Below are 11,041 nucleotides of genomic sequence, written 5' to 3' on the forward strand. Positions count from 1 at the left end.
AAATAGAACATGTTCTATTTTACGGGCCGTGCTGCTATAATTATAATGACAGCACGGTTCGCAAAAGCGGCCGGCTGCCCGTGGCCGGCCGTGCCCGGCCGTGCTCGTAATTACGAGTCGGAATTACGAGCACGGCCTGTAAAATGAAAAAATAGAACATGTTCTATGTTTTTAACGGCACGGGCACCTTCCCGTGAGAAAACGGGAAGGTACCCGTGGCTAACAGAAGTCTATGGGCCCGCTATTTCGGGTCGTAATTACGACCCGTAATAACAGGTGTTTTTACGGTCGTGTGCATGAGGCCCCGTAATGACGGGTGGCTACATGTGTGCACCCGTCATTACGACAGCGTTGCTAGGCGACGTCAGTAAATAGTCACTGTCCAGGGTGCTGAAAGAGTTAACTGATCGGCAGTATATGTTTCAGCACCCTGGACAGTGACTACCGATCACAATATAGAGTAACCTGTAAAAAAAAAGACGTTCAAACTTACCGGGAACTCCCTGCTTCCTCCAGTCCGGTCTCCTGGCCGTTGCCTTGGTGACGCGTCCCTCTCGACATCCGGCACGACATTCCTTGATGACGATACAGCCCATGTGAGCGCTGCAGCCAATCACAGGATGCCGCGTCAGAAAAGAAGGTCGGACTGGAGGAAGAAGAGGGACTCGTCCCCAAGACAACGACCAGGTACGTATGAAATGCTTTTTATTTTATTTTTAATCAGCAGCCTCTTTTCTCTATCAGTGATTGATAGAGACAAGTGGCTGCCGATTTGTATAATATTTTTGACCGGGTTCGGTCAAAACGGGTTCGGCCGAACCCGGTGAAGTTCGGATTCGCTGCGAACCAAACTTTTCCAGAAGTTCGGACCGAAACCGGGTTCGGTTGTCCCGGTTCGCTCATCTCTAGTCAAAATGCTCACTATATGCCAAGATGAATTCCTTGTTAGGTGTAGGTTCCAAAATGGGGACTTTTTTGGGGTGTTTCCGTTGTTTTGGCATCGCACCTCTTCAAACCTGACATGGTACATAAAATATAATCTAATAATAAGAAGGCCCCAAGATCCTCTAGGCACTATATTGCTTCTCAGGCCTGTGCTTCAGTAAATTAGCACACTAAAAACTGCAGAATCTGGGCAATAAATATTAAGTTGTGTTTATCTCGTAAAACCTTCCGTGTTACAGAGAAAAAAGGATTAAAAATGTATTTCTGCAAAAAAACCTGAAATTTGTAAATTTCACCCCTACGTTGCTCTAATTCTTGTGAAAGGTCTGTAGAGTTAAGAAAATCTCTAAATGCTGTTTTGAATACTTTGAGGGGTACTGTTTTTAAAATGGAGTGCTTTATGGGGGGTTGTATTGTATGGGCCCCTCAAAGCCACTTCAGAACTGAACTGGTCCCTGTAAAAACAGCCTTTTGAAATTTGTGTGAGAATGTCTGCTAAAGTTCTAAGCCTTGTAACGTCCTAGAAAAATAAAAGGATGTTCAAAAAACTATGCCAATCTAAAATAGAGATATGGGAAATGTTAATTAGTAACTATTTTGTGTGGTATATCCATATGTATTACAAACAGATACATAGAAATTTGTAAAAATTCGCAATTTTCGCAAAATTTTAGTGTTTTTCACAAATAAATACTGAATGTATCTACCAAGTTTTACCAGTAACAAAGTCCAATGTGTCACGAGAGAAGAATCTTACAATCGCTTGGATAGGTAAAAGCATACAAACATTTGCTAAAATAGACATGTTTGGAGGATTGACATGTCCTCATTAAATCCAGTGACTCACAGGTGACGTCTTCGCTGATTGTAGACGTTCTCTTTCCTTTTCTTCCCTTTCCAGCCAAGATTGTTATGACGACTTGCCATAATAAATGCAGAGTCTGCTGCCCAGACTATTTTGGCCGATTGCTTCTGCAGCAATTCCCAGCATTTTAAGTAACAAGAATTAATTCATACCCCAGACCAGACCCCTATATAAATTCAGAATTTAAACAGGACTCCTATATAAATTAAGATTCCAAACCTTACAGCTTTTATAATTCAATTACTAACAAGACCCCTTAATTTTAATGGGACAGGGGTGCAATACCGTGCACAGCCACTAAAAATGTAACAGCACGTGCTAATACGAATGAGAAGGTAAACCATGAAAACAATGAAGAGGCTGCAGCTCTCATACAAGGGTTGCAGACCCTTCAAATAGCTGATCGGCGAGGGTGACAAGAGTCGAACCCACCCCGCTCTAATATTGACAGCCTATCCTAAGTACAGGCCATCAGTTTTAAAAACCCAGATAACCCCTTTGAATAATAAAATTCCTGCTTTCTGCAGCTGTCTCTGTGTACTGTTTGCTGTATATAAATTTATATAACTTCCACTTAGTGCAATGCAACATGCAGTAAATCCATATACAGAAAGCTGCCCTAGTTGTACCTGCAGGCACCCAGAATTTTATTATTTCAATAAAGCTGTGTAAAGGGAAGCAGGGAATGAACTCTCTATCAGAAAAACGGAGCTTGGCTTAGAAAGATAATTGGTGCATTTCTGGGATCACATATAACTCCGCTAACTTGAGAAATATAGGAATATTTATGCCCGATAAACATTATTATGACAAATTATTCACTTAATTAATGACTAATAAAAGAAACACCTTGAACCTTCTACATGCTGTGGATTTCTCAGGTATTAATGGGTTTCATAAATACTGTAGTTATATGAGGTTCACTGGCAACCATTGGATGATGAGGACATGAGACATTTGTAAATCACTTAAGCATTTCTTGATGTCGCTCCCTGTCTTTACAGTTTACCTAATGGGCCAGCAATGGTTTTAGGAGTGACCCGGATTAAGGGACCAGGCAGGAATTCTTTGGTCCTCTTGACTTCAAATGCTGCAGAGAATGTGGTATCCATAAAAATATCATGCAGCCATTTTTCATGAATACATCTGGGTGTTGGTCTTCTACCCCCTCTTGGGAGGCCTATGATCTATATACTATTCCAACTTAGTTGGTTCCCGAAGTTATCCGCCTTCTGGTGCCACAGATCTACTTTTTAGAACAGGAGAGCAACTGGCAGAGATTATGTGCAGTTATCTCTGAGCTATTTATGCTGAATACGTTCACATCAGGTCTGACCGTCTCCTCTCAGGATGAATAGATCGATTCTTACCACCTCTTTATTCCCTCGAGAGCTGAGCACAGGAGATGCAGCATGTAGGATGTTCTTACTGGTGCAGAGCCCCAGCACCTTATGAGGGTCTTCAGGTTTTTAGTCATATTTATTACAAAGATTATGTATTTTAATATAATATTAATTGTTTCCTCAATGTCACACAGACAGAAATTATTATCTATCAGATGTTCAGCAGCTGCAGATCCGTCCAGATTGTAATAACTAGACACACACTAAACCAACTGTGAGAGATGAACATTACAAGTTCCATGCACCAAGACTGAACCATATCTCCGACTTTTACAATTTATTATGGGTTTTAATTCTATCCCTGATCTCCTTTCTTGGCAGTACTGGGTAAGAGTCTGTCCACGGAAACATTATGAATATAGAAACTACATTCAAAATATAAATAACAATCAAACATTAAAAATATTGTTAAAGCCATACTGAAATATGCAAATTATGTGTGTGGTCATAAAAGCAGCTCACGCCGGGTATATCTATTGTGATGTCACTACTATTAATGATGGTAAATCTATAATTGAAATATGCAAATTATGGGTGAGGTCATAAAAGCATCTATTGTGATGTCATAGAGCTTGTGTATATGCAATGATGCTGGTCACAGAGCTGTCACTCAGTTGGATGTGACCGGTAAGTTCTCTATCATTTCTCTATCTGTACCTGACTCTGATCGATCCATTATATTAGGAACATTGAATCCATGTCTTCAAGATATGGTTTATTAGAGGTTGTAATATCTTTTTTTGTTTCATTATACAATTGAATTGCTTAAATATCATAGAAAGAACACAGGCTGTAAGAAATGGCAGCCTACATTCAGCCGATAATAGATTTGCAGGGTAACAGCACATCATTTTGGTTCCCTGCAGCCCTGAGAACTTATTTTGTCTCTCGATTGTAAAGGAGAAATTACAGTATGGTCATATTTAGGGGACTGTTATGTAGTAAGTCCTTATATTAGTGTAAATTCCCTAAAAAGAATTCCATAAATTAACACAATGTAATAACATTCAGAATTTTGATCAAGTAATATAAAAAAAACATGTAAAAGCCATTGAAAATGCCATATTAAGATCTGTAAGTTATAACGAGTGTAGTTAGGTAATCCACCTACACTATATGGCCAATAGTATTTGGACACCTCTCCTAATTATTGAGCCAATAATCAGCTGGATGGGTGTAAAACACGTCGCTGTTGAATTTTGGAGCATGGGAAACATGTTCTGTTGAGTAATAAATCACGGTTCACTATCTGGCCATCTAATGGACGAATTTGCGTTTTGTGCCTGCCCGGAGAATGCTACCTACTGGACTGTATAGTGCCTATTATAAAATGGAGTGAAGTTTGTATAATGGTCTGGATTGTTTGTAAGGGGTTGGATTAAATCCCCATTTTTCCAGTAGGGGTTAATAAGACTATTTAAACAATTGTATGCTTCCAACTTTGTGGTAATAGTTTGGGTAAGACCCTTTCCTGTCCTAGTATGACTGTGCCCCTGTGCACAAAGAGGCTCCCTAAAGACATGGTTTGACAAGTTCGATGTGGAGGAACTTGCGTATCTGCACAGAACCCGGACCTCAATCCCAACAAAACCTTTGGAGTGAATTGGAAAGGCAATTGCGAGCCAGACCTTTTTGCCCAACATCAGTGTCTCAACCATTGGTGTCCATATACTTTTGGCCATATACTGTAGTGTACCGAGTGTATATCTATTGTGATGTCACCGAGCTTAGGTATAAAGTATAGTGCTGGCCAGAGGGCTGTCATTTATCAGGTGGATGTGATCGGTACGGTAAGTACTTTATCATTGCTACGTCTCTAGAACAGTCTCATCTATCAGTCTCTTTATGAATATTGGATTCTTACATGTAATTCTAGTGTTTGTCGTGTTATTTGTGTTTTTTATTTGGCATACTTATACACTAGGAAATTGCTTAAATAGCAATATTGTGGCCTGTCACATCTGCTCCATAGACAGAATGCAGATTGCAGACAGAAATTGGTGTCTGTATTCTGCTGGTAGATTCATAAAGCAACCACAAAGCAAAGAATGTGAATCTCTGGGAACTTATTATCACACCCTCCAGTTTATAACACCAGTAATTCTCATAATAAATGTTTATAAGGGAATTCATATTTATGAATTTTAGGTTTTCTGTCTGTAGACTATACTATTTATATATCAGGTCAATCCTGAATATTAGCTGGTATGGCTATGCAACCAACCTACATCAGGTGCCGCTATTGTGATGTCTTGAGATGAGTCTAGATAGCCGTGTTTCTTACTGCGTCTATGGTAGTATTGGTTTTATTACAAGATTTAAACTATTTGATGTTTGAATCATGTACATAAATAAATGATTATAAGGAGTATTGCTTTTTTTTTATTTTTTTATTTTTTTAGTAATAAAATATTAGTAAGTCCAGGAATAAACAGCCTAATAGCATTCGTCAGACTAAATTGTAGAAGGATAGTGCTAATCCCCTGGAAACGTGTCCTTATTAACAATTGAAATTAATAATTATGTATATAATCATAATAATAATAATAATAACAATAAAAAAGATAACAATAAAAAGTATTTATTACTAACTCCAATTACTTAGGTTCTAAATTCTGGTTATCAATTAATATAAAAAAAAATTCAACCCTTTAAAATGCCATATGGTCAATTTAACAACCAATACATTGTTTCAGCTTCCAAACCTAATGCAATGTTATCAACAGGGGCTCCCAGGTCATGTGATCCTCTGACACTTATGATTGACAATATTCTGTTATAGGAATACCCTATTTAATAACTAATTTTTCCAGCTAGTTTCATCACAAGTAACGACTCCCTTATAGTTTTCTGGTCTTTCTAGGTCTTGCTGTTGGATTGACACTGTGTTACTTACTGTGTTGCTTATACGGTTAGCGATTTGTCCTATTTTCGGAGAACTAGAGGCGATTAGTCAAATTCTATCTTGACTGTCTCCTGGTTTTCTACCAAGGACATTGGTGCAGTTTTGCACCCGGGCATTAAACAACCATGCCCTTTTGGAAAAAATCTAAGAAATATCACGTCTCCCAAATTCCTGATGAAGGAAATCTGATGGGAGACATACCAACTATGGAGGAGCCTAACATCTCGCTCCAGAAGTTTTCTGTCATCAAAGATATGGCAGATGAAAAATCCAGCGATCTTAGTCACAGCAAATATTGTGACATTACATCAAAGAACACCAAGAAGAGCGCATTCAGCCTGCTGACCCGCCTGCGCTCCAAAAATATCCGTAAAAGGTATGTAACTAATAATTCTCATACATTGCTCAGATATCCAGAGCTGTGGTATAACAGTCACTAGATCTTTAATTCTCCCCATATCTTCACAGAAACTTTGGCAGCAGCGCTGTGATCGGCGCTAGAGAACTGGATCGCTATTTCCCAGATAGACGGTTGAGACTATATGTTGCCACCTGGAATATGGAGGGAAAGGTGAGAAGTAATGTACAATATTTATTGTGACCCATCAGTGTGCCCGAGCTCAAGTTGGATGAAATGGGCCAGTAACCATGTCTCTTTAGTTTGTAGTTGAATATTACATAGACAGGTTATATTCTACCCTATGTCAGTTGAGTTGGCGCTCTTTGTATACAATATTAATGTTTGTATATTTTGAACAGGATTACCCGCAAAATGTGGAGGATCTGCTGTTACCATCAGATGATACGAAAGACATTTATGTTATTGGCGTTCAGGAAGGATGTCCAAACAGGTAAGTCTTCTCAGGTTGTCTTACACCAGCCTATGACTGCAGATGGACAGCAGGGCGGCTGATACAAATTCTCTCTCAATGCTCTACTTATTGTATTATCACTCCTTAATTTTCAAAATGTATCCCCAGAGGTTATTATTATATGGAGTGTTGATACAGATGAGTTGAGTATCTTAATCTTGTGTCATTTATTAATATGTAAATCTGAAATTGTGTCTTCTTGTAGACGGGAATGGGAGATAAAATTACAGGAGACCCTTGGACCACACTATGTATTATACCACTCCTCCGGGCTCGGAGTCCTGTATCTCACCATCTTTGTTCGACGGGAACTAATCTGGTTCTGCTCAGGTAAGATTCACATTCCTACGTCTACATAAGAAGTCTTGAATGTAGTCATTAGCTGGAACATCTTATTTAGTTATTAGACTTAGATGCCTAAGAGCTTGGCTCTCAGATTCTTGACTTCTGAGTATTGGAGATCTAAAAGTTCACACCACAGTTACAAAGCATGAAATTATGTTCTAGTAATATTTCCATAGTTTAATTGGAAATAATTTCTATTCCATTGTTGCATGTAGTACTCTTAACCACTGACCCGTCTTTTTGTGTTTAATTTCTTATACAGAGGTAGAGCACACCCATGTAACAACCAGGCTATTCCACCATGTGAAAACTAAAGGAGCCTTGGGTGTTGCCTTCACCGTCTTTGGAACATCTTTCCTTTTTATTAATTCACATCTGAGATGTAAGTATTTACAATATTAATATATGACCATGTACAGTTTTACTTTGTATAAAATTGCTGCTATTTGATAATTAACTGAAATATATGGGATGATATCAAGAGATCTGTACTTATGTTTTGGTAAAAATAAAAGGTTTGTTCCAGTTTGATCAAACTTTTTCTAATCTATCAATCTCATTCTATGTTGTGAGTGGCCAGTAATACAGATACACGCAGGTAGAATTAGTGCAGGAGGGGGTGGCGGCGGCTGGTTTCAGTTGCGCCGCCTCCCCCTCTGAGAGGCAGCAGGGCGGACGGTGCGGCCGTATAATCCCTCACACCCACCCCTCCTCTCCATTAGCGGCGGTGGCGCGCTGCAATGTGTTTTTTTGAAAATAATATGCGATTGGGGCCGCCCATATGATCATCCGCCACTGCTAATATGTATTTTTTTGTTGGCAGTTGGGGCAGTCAACAAGAGGATCCAGGACTATAAAACCATTACTGAGGGTCTCCGTCTGCCTCAAATTATTCCGGAAAGAATCAACTCCAATGCCTGTGAGTATTACTTATGTGGTTGAACCTATGGATCCTTTTATCTCTCTATTTGTCTCCGTTGAGTCTAATGCAGTCATGTGCTATAATTTTTTTATTTATTTTTATTCTACAGTGGACGTCACCAGCCGCTTTGATCGGGTGTTTTGGTTTGGAGACCTCAATTTTCAACTTAAAGAGGACAGAAAAAATGTGGAATCTCTTCTGCAGAAGATCGAGGGAAAAGATATGTCCAGTCTCCTCAAACACGACCATCTGAATGAAGCCAAGAACAATGGTATATTTACTAGTAGACAGATCTCTATCACTCCTCAACCTTCATTAAAGGGGTTCTCCACCTTCTGACAACTGATCACCTATCCACCGGATAGGTCATCAGTATATCATCGGTGCGGGTCCGACACCTGGACGCTGCACCGTTAAGCTGCTCCAGTGGCCTGCGGGCACCGGATGTTATGCCACACAATGCTATGTACGGAGCCGGTAGCAGTTGGCTCCTTACATAGCATAGCTGCCATGATGCATAACTGCAGGTCTGCCTCCTATTCACTTGAATAGGAGCAGAGTTGCAGTACTGCAGCTCGGCTGCAATTCCGTGGCCGGCGCCAACTGCATCCGGCATGTACGTCCGGTGCTCAAAGGCACCGGACCAGCTGATTAGTGCAGGGTCCGGGTGTCGGACCACCACAGATCATGTACTAATGACCTATCTGGTGAGTATGTCATTAGTTGTTAGAAGTTGGAAAACCCCTTTAATACCACAACCACTTCCACAGATTAATACAAATCACTGACATGATGGTTGATATGTTCCCCAAATTCTTATATAGTGCTAAAATTATCAATTGCTCCTTTTTTTTTTTAATACTGACTACTTTTTTTTCTTTCAACTTAAGGGTCCATATTTCTAGGGTTCAAGGAGCACACCATTGATTTCCTTCCTACATATAAGTTTGACATTGGCACAGACACCTATGATACATCAGCAAAGCAGAGAATTCCATCATATACGGTAAGATATCTTATTTCCAGGTCTACAGAGCTTGAGAGACAATAGAATCCATGGGCCAGAGCACCCATTATATAATGAATCCCCTCCCCCAATGTAATGAATTGTTATTTTTATAGCTGGAAGAGTAATTTCTTATGAACAAAGCTTTCAGTTAATTTTACTTTTATGTAGTGAGTTTGTCATCACAGTTTCCCAGTGTAATATGTCGTTGCCCAGTATGGGTCAAGGATACTTATTTAATGAAATCTGTGTGACCAAGTCAAACCTAAAATGCAATAAAGTCTCAATATTTTGCAATATAAATAAAGTAGGCCCAACATTTAGGTCTGTGTTGTTTTGCAGTTTAATAATCTATTATAATATGATTTCACTAATGATATTTGTTATTTTCATGACCTCTACAGGACAGGGTGTTGTTTAAAAGCCAATGTGAGGGAGATGTGCGAGTCCTGAGATACGACTCTTGCCCTGTTTTGAAGACCTCAGACCACCGACCTGTTTTTGGCATCTTTGAAGTAAAGATCAGGCCCGGTTCAGATGAGTAAGTCATGTTTTCCTCCATGTTGTTGGTATGATACTTTCAGTAGCCGTCATTACTACATGGTCCTTATAGCCAGAGCTCACACTTTGGGGCAGGTGGCTGTACACCTTGGTAACAGTACTGGAGGATTATAGGATGTGAAACTAAGCAAAGTGTGGTTACCTGCTAACATTATCATATGTCTTACATAAATATATTTCTCATTCCAGCATCCCCTTGGCTGGTGGACGCTTTGATCGTAAAATCTATGTAACGGGCATTAGGAGGAAAGGACAAAAAAAGTAGCTGCATCTGTTCATGTCCTTACAGGTAAGAGCTTTGTAGTTGTCTATTATGTTTGCGGTGAAAATGTTCTTCCATCTCTTAGGTTTTCCTCTGTATCTGTAATTTATTTTATCAACTAATTTAACTAAAGTGTAAATAAGTATTTTCAATCTTAAAATTCCAACTCCTTGTATTTAGACACGTTTTCATTTCTGAATGAAGGTTGTGGGCTTTGGGGAACAACTTCCCCAACTGTAAGCATGTATGTAGTATAGTACAATGAGTTTCCTAAAGGAACCGGTCATCTGAATGGATGGAACAACTGGATTTTATGATGCATTAGCTTCTAAGCAAAAATGATGGATACAAGAAACATTGCTATTGATGGAAGACATTACTTGGCATCTTGCAGGACTCCTAAGGAACAGTTACAATCTCCGGGGCATAAAACATCGGAATATTAGAAAGTTCCGGTAACATGCTGAAGAGCACAGCTCTAGTATTCGGCACACAGACAAATATGATTCAAAACTTCTTTCGTTTTATTTGTATTGTATTCAAATGCCATGGGCGGAGTGCAACGTTTCGGTCCTAGAAGACCTTCGTCAGGCACTGGAACCCTGTTGGCGTGGATGTATCCTGCTGATGAGCACTGCTGTTCTTATCGCGGCTTACCGCTCGTTTTTGGCGCGGTAAGCCGCGATATGAACAGCAGTGCTCATCAGCAGGATACATCCACGCCAACAGGGTTCCAGTGCCTGACGAAGGTCTTCTAGGACCGAAACGTTGCACTCCGCCCATGGCATTTGAATACAATACAAATAAAACAAAAGAAGTTTTGAATCATATTTGTCTGTGTGCCGAATACTTCTCTACATACGATTGGGTTGGGACCCTATTCGTGCACCTCCTATAGGTCTTGTGCACTCTGAACCAATACCGAGCACAGCTCTAGGTCAGACCCACTGCTTGC

General features: G+C 39.8%; 1 pseudogene; it reads left to right on the top strand.

The window, feature by feature from the left end:
- LOC142674706 (phosphatidylinositol polyphosphate 5-phosphatase type IV-like) overlaps nucleotides 1-10,089 on the top strand; it is a 35,594-nt pseudogene extending 25,505 nt beyond the window's left edge.
- Nucleotides 10,090-11,041: the final 952 nt, after the last annotated feature.

The sequence above is a fragment of the Rhinoderma darwinii genome (genome assembly GCF_050947455.1).
Source record: "Rhinoderma darwinii isolate aRhiDar2 chromosome 2 unlocalized genomic scaffold, aRhiDar2.hap1 SUPER_2_unloc_11, whole genome shotgun sequence".
In the NCBI taxonomy this organism is placed as follows: Eukaryota; Metazoa; Chordata; class Amphibia; order Anura; family Rhinodermatidae; genus Rhinoderma; species Rhinoderma darwinii.